At 35.1% G+C, this 10,449-nt stretch overlaps 1 long non-coding RNA gene across 2 annotated transcripts; it reads left to right on the top strand.

Moving 5' to 3' along the window:
* The first annotated feature begins 6,473 nt into the window (after positions 1-6,473).
* On the top strand, positions 6,474-9,312 carry LOC139781197 (uncharacterized). 2 transcript variants are annotated; one of them, XR_011720462.1, is made up of 4 exons: positions 6,474-6,756; positions 6,874-7,029; positions 7,107-8,606; positions 9,083-9,312. It is a non-coding gene; the product is annotated as an uncharacterized lncRNA (long non-coding RNA). The 2 variants fall into 2 exon arrangements; XR_011720461.1 differs by having other exon boundaries at positions 6,474-7,029.
* Positions 9,313-10,449: the final 1,137 nt, after the last annotated feature.

Raw genomic sequence — 10,449 nt, 5'->3', positions numbered from 1 at the left:
GGACACGAATGGTCAATCCACGCGTTTCACAGTCTCAGACTGTGAATGCGTTAGGATGGAAGTATGGCTCCGATCACACTTTTGCAATGATATTTGGTAAGTATCACACCTACTGAGTGGCGGTATTAAATCATACTCTGCTAGTTCCTATCCTTACAAAAAAACTACACTAGGGTATTTCCTATCCTGAATTCGGAAACCAGTCAACAACAGTATACTAGCGAGCGAAAGCGGTTGGTATGATTGTAAATAAGTAACCTACAGTGTGAAACTTGAACAGTTCTCTCCGTGCAATATTAAACCTTTCAAACAAAATATATATATTTAAAAACAATTGAAAATTTATGAGCGCAGACCATTATTAGCTCTAGCAAAATAAAACGATGCAGGGTTTAAGAGCCCGGGCACATAGAAAAACGTGAGCAGTAAGCAAATCAACAGCTGTCTTATATTGTATATGTTATTTCGTTACACCCCATTAATATTACCAGAATATTACTAGTTATACTAACATTGATACAAGCGTGTTACGTAACAATTACACAATTTTTGTTACATAACTGTAACGCCAAAAAGATGTATAACAGTTATATTACCTGCATATAACAAATGTTAAATTGCATGTTACTTCCATGTTATGTAGCCCTTATATATCACAAGAATAACATTGTGATATTACATGTAACTTCCATGTTATATTGCCGTTATAAAATGTGTTCACTGGGATTACTATTCAAATAAAAATCAAACAAAATATGCTGATCAAAAATTATTTTTTTTAAGCCTTATATAATTGCAAGCAATTTTTTAGTTAAAAATTTCATTAATTAAAAATTTGAACGGAAATTAAATCGGTGCTCAGAAATAGATTTACATAATTTCAGTGAATTTTTTAATAACAAGAACGATCAATTTCTGATTAAATAAAATTTATAAAAAATTAAAGCATTAAAAAATATTCAATATTATATACTTGATTTATCTATGAAAATAATAAAAATATTTTTAAATAATTATTTTGTATTATTCAATTTTTATCATTGTCAATATAATATTTTTTAACTATTCAAATATTAAAAAATATTGTTAACTTCCTACTGCATGAAAATTGAAAATTTTCAAAAAAGAGAAGTTACTGGTTTCAGTCCGAATTTCCGATTTTCAGATTTGAACAGATCTCGACGTTTTAAAGTTCTAGGAATCCATTGTGACTACATTTTGCGGAGGGTGGGGCAAAATAGGCCCCCTGAGAAAAAAATGCTTATAACCTGAGATTTTTTTACTCGTTTTACTTTTTTTTTTAGTCCCTGGATATGTATTTGGTATCAATATGTTGCAGCCATCAATAATTAAAAACTCAAAATTTGGGGCAAAATGGGCCCCATAAAAAAATTGACTACATTTATTTTTAATTACTTACTTTTATTTTATCCGCTAAGTAATAGTATAAATTTATTCATCACAAACAAAATTTAAAATGTGGAATAAAATAGGTCTATTAAAAACTTAGAATTTTAGGAGGCCCATTTTTTCTCCAATTATTTTAAGACATAAAAAATTCATTTTGCCCTCAATTATTTTTACATCTTTATCAAAACTTTTAGGAGGTCCATTTTACTTCCAAAACTTCTAATCTACAAAAAACTTTAGGGAATCCATTTTGCCTCCAAGATTTTTAGTCATCAAAAGTTTTAGAGAGTCCGTTTTGCCCCCTCTCCACTATATATCCACATTTTGTATGCGAGTGCATGATTTGTGAACAATTAATATATTTTTTTGTTATATACACATTTCTACTATTATAGTCCTCATTAATGTTATTTATCCGACATTTCCATCGTTCTACACTGATATTATGCCCTTCGTAATTTATGCCGCTTTTTTTATAATGTAAATATCTAAATATTTAAAAGTATTATTGTAACTAATTACTAAATATCAAACTAATTAGAAATATTGTAATATCTAATTACTAAATATCTAAATACTTAGAAATATTATAATTGCTAATTACTAAATATTCAACTAATAAAAAATATTTTACAGAAAAATTGCAAATTTTATAATATCTACTATTTTTTTATGTTGAAACTAAATTTTCGAATATTTAGCAATTAAAGTTTATTCCATTTTCAGTTGTTAAAAAATTGTAATTATTTTTTATTAAATAATAATTTTTATAAAATTTATATTTTCTTTATTTTTAAATATTAAATTTTTAAAAATTTAAAAATAAATAAAAAAAATTTTTTTCATAAAAAAAAATTAAAATAATAGTTTATTATATTAATCGTTATAAAAAAAAATAATAATAAATATCGAAAAAATTTTTTTTGCCGATCACTACTACGCATTCTCCCTTCCTGTACCATCTTCTCCTCTCTCTCCTCTCTCTCTCTCTATCTCTCCTTTCCACCGACTTATCTTCCTGGATCTTTACCCCTATACTGCTTCCCGCTTTCCTCCTCGCCTCCAGCACTCTCCACTTTTCCTCCTCATCTCCCAGCTTCACCAGATAGTCATCCAGGCTCCTCTTTGTCCCACCACTAACACCTCTCTCACCGTCACCCTCACCTTTAACCCCTCCGCGAATAGCTCCTTTACTTTCTCCCAGTTTGATTCCTTGCCTCCCCATTTCTCCTTCTCAACCCTTAAAATTACGTTCCTTTTCCTTAGTTCCTCTTCGTTCCTGTTGCCCACTCCCGCCCACCATTTCTTCTTCTCCACCCCCCATTCCTCACCATCCTCCCTCTTCCTTTTGCCACCACCTTGCTCCATTCTTTCTACCTTTCTCTCCAATCTTCTTACTTTCTCCTCAAGCTCCTCTATCCTCTTAACCTTCCTTTTACCAACCTCTATCTTCTCCTTCGTCAACTTCCTTACTTTCTCCTCAAGCTCCTCCATCCTCTCCTCCTTCCTTCTATCGTCCTCTTTCTTCTCCTTCGACATCCTCCTTATTTTTTCCTCCACGATCCTTTCCACCGCCTCTGCTATAGCTCTCCCCTCGTGTTCCATCCTTGGAAATCTGTAACAAAATTGCTCACCTCTTCTTTATTCCACCTTCCTCCTTCTCCTCCTCACTCTCCCTGCCTCCTCCCCCCTCTCCCCTTTTCCCTTCACTTCTTCCTTCTACTAACTCCTCCGGCTCCCCTACTCCTCTCCTCCTTTCCCCTTCCAGTTCTATCATCCATTCCTCTCCTCCCCCTTCCTCATCTAATACCCATTCCACTGCTTCCTGCCAACTACCATTTCCCGAATCCCATCTCCTACATTCTTTCCAGACATGTTCCCACGTTTCCTCCCTAAAATCACATAACCTACATTTCTTCTTCTCCTCCGTTTCCCAGTACCTGCTCTCTCTCATCTCATTCCCTAATCTAAATCTCGCCACTCTTCTCCATCTACTCTCTCCCCAACCCTTCTTCATATATCCCGGGATCTCTTCTCCTTTTATTAGCTTGTACCATTTATTGTAATCTGATTTTTCGATCCTCTCCCATCTCTCTCTCCTTTGCAACTTCTTATCTCCTCCAAACAGTTTGTAATACCATTCGTCTTCATCTTCCCTCAGCCTTTCCAGTTCTTTCAACTCTACTCCTCTGTCTTCAAAGAATTTTCCTCTTTCTCTCTCCCAGCTTGAGCCTGCTTTCCCTTCCTTCTCCCTTCCCTTCAACTCCTCCCAGCATAACCTCGCTAGTTCACTTCCTCTACCCTCCTCTAACTTTTTCTCGAATCTCCATGCCCTCATCCCCGCTATTCCTCTTAGTTTCTCCCTTTGGGGCTCCTCTCTCACTAAGTACCACGGCGTTTTTCCATCTACTCCCAAGACCCATCTGATATACCTTTCCTCCAACCTTTCCATTCCTTCCCTCTCTCCCCATCCCCATATTTCTGCTCCATACCCCATAACCGTCCACACCAGTCTATCAAACAGCCACATTCTTTTTCCCCAGTCTTTCCCAAATCTTCTCTTCCTTATCCCCCAAACCTTCCCCATCACCGCTGCCGCCTTCTTGATCCTTTCTCTTACCTGTGCCTCCTGCCCTCCGTTCCTTTGGAACACATATCCTAAATACCGAAATTCCTTTACTTCTCCTATTTCTTTTCCTTCCCATCTCCATCTTCTCTTACAGTCCCTTCCTCCTCCTTTCTTAAACCTCATTATTTTAGTGTTTTCCACATTCAGTTCCAACCTCTTCCTACCTAGATATCCCTCTAATCTTTCAAGCATACTCCTCATTTGATCCTCATCCTCTGCAATTAACACTACGTCATCGGCATACGCCAACGTATATATCCTCTTACCTCCTAGCATTATCCCTCCCCATTTAACTCTGCCCATTTCCTCCTCCATATCTGCTAACATTATGTTGAAAAGTAACGGACTCAGCGGACACCCCTGTCTTACCCCCCTCCCCGTCCAGAACTCTTCCCCTATTTCGTTTCCCACCCTTATCCTACTTTTCGTCTTCCTCAGAATCTCCTCAGTCCTCCTCACCAGCCCTTCCCTTATTCCTCTTTCTCTCATTGCTTTTATTAATACCCCTCTATCTACCGAGTCAAACGCCGCCTTAAGATCCACAAAACATGCTATCAGTTTTCCCCCTTTCTTCTCCAACTTTTTGTTTACCAGGTAATTCAACACATAAATGTTATCTATTGTTCCCATTCCCCTTCTGAAACCAGTTTGGTTTTGCGGTACTATTCCCTTCCCCTCTAGCTCCTCCCTTAACCTCTCTGGCAAAATTGCTGTATACACCTTATACAGCGACGGCATTATTGTCACCCCTCTATACTCCTCCACCCTTTTTCCTTCCCCTTTCTTTACAATTGGTGCGATTATTCCCTCCTTCCAGTTTTCCGGCCATCCTCCTCCCTTCCAGATCCTGTTAATGAATCTCCACGCCCAAATCTCCAACTCCTTCCCCCAAGAATCAAGAATAGTAGAGGCGTTAAAAGGGGTAGAGGAAGAGTTGAAGGGGAGCAAGAAGGAGAAGGTGGGATGGTGGGATAAGGAATGTGGAGAAGCGAAGAAAGAGGCGAGAAAGAAATTGAGGGAATGGAGAAAGGAAAGAGGAGAAGACAGGGCATTCAAGGAAAAAAGGAAGGAGTTTAAGGAGCTATGTAAGAGGAAGAAGGAAGAAGAGAATTTGAGATGGGAGAGAAAAGCGGAGGAGGCAAGGAGGGAGTCGGAGGTTTGGGAGATAGTAAATAAAGAGAGAAGAAAAAGGAGGGGAATTGAGGAAGGGATAGAGGAGGGAGAATGGAAAGAGCACTTTATGAAATTGCTAGCAGGAGTGGAGGGGAGGGTGAGGATGGGGAAGGAAGGTGTAAGGGAGGAAAAGAAGGGAGAGGAGGAGGGGGAGATAAGTTTAGGAGAAACGAAGAGGGTAATGAGGAAGTTAAAGGATGGAAAGGCAATGGGACGGGATGGGATACCAAGTGAGGTATGGAAGCGTTTGTTGGTTTATTATTAGTCTTAAAAACGAAAAAAAACCGAAAAATTATCTCACATTAAAGCCGCATCTGCAGTAATCGAAGATTGGTTTATTTGCTTACGACTTAAGGTTTATTTCTATAAATGTAAGGCTAACATCTATAAAACTGGCTATGAATACGGGCCTTAACATCGGCAGAAAATCGCGAAAAGATCAAGAAACATGGTGGTATTTCCTGTCTTTTTGCGCCAAGCCATCGTTTGAACGATCGAGAGACCGAGTGAAATTAAGGTAATTAATGTAGAATTCTATATGCTAATGTTTTAAGCAGAACGTTCTTTGATTTCTAATAGCGTTTTTCACTGGCAGAGCTGGTGCGCATTCATTGCACATTAAAGCCGTCGTACACAAACCAACGTAAAGTGTATGTTTAGTATAAACAGGTTAAATCATGATTGCATTATTTAATAAAATATGTACTGGGTATTTTATCAGTCGAAATATTTGCATTTTACTTTGAATATTAGAGATTAAATCAGTGTACAACAGCTTTAATGCGCACTGAGTGCGCACCAGCTCTGCCAGTGAAAAACGCTATAAGAGGATATATCTTATTTTTTCTTGCATAGATAAACAGAATGTTATCGAAAAGTCATCTAAACATTTTGAGAAGAATCTTTGGAAAGATGAACGTAGAAACCAATTGTTGCAATTAAGAAGAAAGAAGCGCGAGCAAGTATTTGCGCAGAAGAGAAATCTGGGTGGTTTTTCTTCGTCACCTGTTCTTATCTGCGTCATACCGTTGCAAAGTGACGTGGACATTGTTAATTAGTTACAGCAGATACAATGTAAAGAACATTGTATCTGCTGTAACTAACATGGATGAAACTGCTAATGTTGCTACTAGTCCAAATGGCATTATACATAGGCTGCGTTCGGGGAGCGCGCTATTAGAGCTATTGCATCATTCTATCTTTATCGCTCATCAAGTGTAGAACAAGGATAGAATAAGCAAATAGCGCTAATAGCGCGCTCCCCAAACGCAGCCATATTGGGTACGCTATTCGCTCGGTGCGGTAGGTTGGAGGGGATAGCTACGAGCTTCGGAAGCGCTCCGGTGAGAGAATAGTGAACTCAGGGTGGAATATTTTCCTATTCAACTAGGCTTATTATTATTAAAAATGGGTCATCGTAGTTGTTGCGTCAGAAATTGTAAAAATAATGAACTGAAGAGTACGTGTAAATTTTACAAATTCCCTACTGCCGACTATAAATTAGAGCAGCGAAAGAAATGGATTGCAGCTGTAAGGAAAATTAAGTAAGTACATAACCTTATTCGTCTGCTTTATACATAGGCTTCATAGCGTCTGCTCCAAAGCTTCTGCACGTAATGTTTTGTTTACATTAATTTATTAATTATGTAATGCAATTTTAGTTCTTATAAGTGGCAACCAAAGAAATCAGATGTAATATGCTCTGATCATTTTATTGGCAAAATAAAATCGAATGAAGAAACAAGTCCTGGATATGTTCCCTCAGTATTCTGTGCTGAGAGAACAAGAAATATTTGTGAAGTTGCTGCAGTAAACAGGTACGAATTAAAGGGACAGATGAATATTTGTGTTGCAAATATGCAAAATATATTTACTATTTTTTTTTTTTTTTCAGACATGCTCGATTCATGAAACGCAGATTTATAACTAAGCAAAAATTGCAAACTATGAGTACAAATCAAGATGAACCTGTGAAAGGAAATGTAATTGAACATGATATGATCAGTGATATGGATGTGCGTTATGAAGATTCAGTACTTGATAATGTCGAAGTGCAGTCGGAGAGTCCAAAGTATCTGGATAAAGAGACTGAAGCAAATATTTTTATTGATGCTAGCGAGCCAGAAAATCATTATGTGTAATAGATATATTACTAATGGTTCTAATTGTAAGTGTGACGCAGAAGTACAAACAGATATAGTAACAGTAAATCATCAAACCATAATATTAAATCCAAGGAAATTCAGAAATAAGAAATGTGGTACGACTCAAAAGACTTTTGTAAATAGAGCAGTTGGACCTGACTATGAAAGTGTGCAAGATAACGATACAACTTGTTTAAGCTATGCATTAGTAAAAAAAGATGAACAGCTTCTGGATCTTGCTGGAGTAACACACAACAATTTTAAATTTTTGTTAAAAAGAGTCCATGACGCAACTGGCAGTAATACTAAAATTTCAAAGGAAAATAGATTATTTATATTTTTAATAAAAATGAAGACAGGATTAACTTTTTCAGCAATCAGTGTGTTGTTTAATGTACATAGGACAACTGTGTCAAGAATATTTTTTTCAGTATTGGAAGAATTAGCAAAGACCACAGCTAATTTTTATCCATAACAAATACAGCAGTTGCTGCAACTTGGAATAGAAATCTGGAAAAATATTTTTTTTTTCAATATAACTTGTATAAAAAAGTAACTTTATTGAATCTACATTTTTTACTTTTTATTATTAACATTTTTTAGAGCAATATTTAATTTGCAGTAGTTATTATTTATTGTTTTCTGATATAAAAAATAGGAGTTCCAGTAATTAAAGTGACATAAATACCGCTGTGCAGTTAACCTCAAATTATATAGTAACAATCATAGATTATGCGCGTATAGCAATTTTTACTTACCGAAATTATTAACAGTAAAATGTAAAAAAATACACTGCATCTATTGCACAAGAAGCTTTGGTAATAATCACACGTTAAAGTTGTTTTTTATATTTTTTTGGCAAATTGCCTGTAAACATATCTCGTTGTTTCCACTTTTATTTGCATGGCGATAGCGGTAGATGGCGCGACCTGAAACACACGGAGCGAATAAAACAGGAAAAGAACTTGTTTATTCTATTATTAGTGAGGTAAATTAAAAATTTGTTAATATTATATCTGAAACAGTGGTTTTCTATCATCGTACCGTCGATGGGTGACGTTTTAGCAACATTAGATGCAGCCAAAGTTGCTACCACGATACTCTTTGTTACTTCTGTCGCGAGTCAAGCAAACGATAATACGCAAAGAGATATTATAGGCGATTGGGACAAGGAAATTATCGTGTGCCTTGCTCAAGGTTTACCTTCTACAATAATTGCGGTGCATAATATTCAAAGACTTCATATTAAGGTAAGTAATGATACGTTTAACACTTTATGTAAAATTTACAAAGAGTAAACTCTTCACAATAAAGAATTATTTAATTTCTATATTCGCTTCAAAGATTTTTAACACTTTGAGTGCCAAACTGATTTTGGCACCTTGAACTTAATAAATGTAATATGTTGTTTTAATATTTTATTGCTTTTCTTATGTCTTAATAAAATTTACATTATTTCTTTAACGTCTTAAATATTTAGTAAAATTATTCTTAATCGGATAAATAAGACCGTCACTCACAAATGGACGACCTTTGCGGAAATTTCTAGCAGATGACACCCAGATATGGATGACATGGCACTCAAAGTGTTAAAAATCTTTGAATGGAATATAGAAATTAATTAATTCTTTATTGTGAAGAGTTTACTCTTTGTAAATTTTATATTGCGCACGTCAAACGTTTTACTCATCGATTATTGTTTGATACGTTTTAAACGGTAAAATAGAAACGTCAAGAGTATAAACAATCTGTGCAACGTGCAATTTCAAAATGGATTTCCGAAGAAAAAGTTCTTGAATAGGACACTGCAGCCGATTGCTTAAATATGTTACCGCGGCGTGCTGGATCACAAAAGCAAAGAAGTTTGTTTTACAAAGATATCTTTTGGCCGAGAAAGTCTCATTTGAATGTGATGGATTAGCCGCACAAAGTATTTTAATATTCTTTCTTCAGTTGCAGAAAGTATGTATAAAAAAATAATATATATAGTTTTACATTTTTTTATTAATAAAACTGAAATGTATGCATACATTTAAACGTATATTTTCATTTTTGACAAATATTGAAAATCTTTTTATTATTTATAATATTTGGATTATTTTAATGTGTGCGTGTATGCATACTTCTTTTCTATTACTTAGAACTAATATAAACATGCTAATTGCACCTAGAAATATGTTTTTATATATATTCTTTTATAATTTATGTTACAGGTACGATGGACGTTCCTAATTGTATGAGAAGTCCTAAATCTCGTTTGGAGTGTAATTATTTTCAAATTTTCCACTGAATCTATTCTGAATTTTCTTGAAACATAGATAAGCAGAAACGAACTTGTTTTTTCTTGTGTTGTATAAATTATTATAGAGAAAAAAAATGTACAACTACTTTTAACGAATAAATTCATATAAAATAATTGTATATAACAATAAATCAAATTAAAATAAAGCAACATTTCAAAAAAAAACAGCAAAAATAAAATTTAGATTTATATCACTGAAGACTAGAAACTTAAAAGAACATCAATTCACGTAAATCATCGAGCTCTATGACATATTGTAGAGTTGGTCTATTTAGACCTTTAAAAAATAGCACTAATTGAATATTAATATATTTAACAATTAAAGTAATTTTAAATCGACCGTAACTGGCAATATATAATGTCTTTCCGATATGAACATAGAAAATCTGTGAGCCAACTTGGTTTGTCGGGTTCACACAGCACTTTTTCGGATCAAATTGAGACATTATTAATTTCGACCATGGATTTTGGTCAGTTGATGTAATTTCTAAATTAAATAGTTTTAAATTTTTATTGCGAAAAAATATTACCCCAGCCAGGGTTCGAACCTGGAACCTCCCGTATACCGTGCGGGTGTCGTGCCAATTCGACCACTGGGGCTGTGGTAATATTCATCGCAATAACAACTATAAGATGGAGCACCGATTCTTCAGTCGACTTTACTTTAATTGTTATTCTATATCTTTACTTTACTTTAATTGTTATTCTATATACTGGCAAAGAAATTTATTATTCTGTTTATTATACACCGTCGACTGAAGAATCGGTGCTCCATCTTATAGTTGTTATTG

The sequence above is a fragment of the Temnothorax nylanderi genome, unplaced genomic scaffold (genome assembly GCF_030848795.1).
Source record: "Temnothorax nylanderi isolate EJ_2023f unplaced genomic scaffold, tnyl_v1.0 TNYL_tig0321_pilon, whole genome shotgun sequence".
Classification (NCBI taxonomy): Eukaryota; Metazoa; Arthropoda; class Insecta; order Hymenoptera; family Formicidae; genus Temnothorax; species Temnothorax nylanderi.
This window is presented reverse-complemented; position numbering and strand designations above follow the sequence as displayed.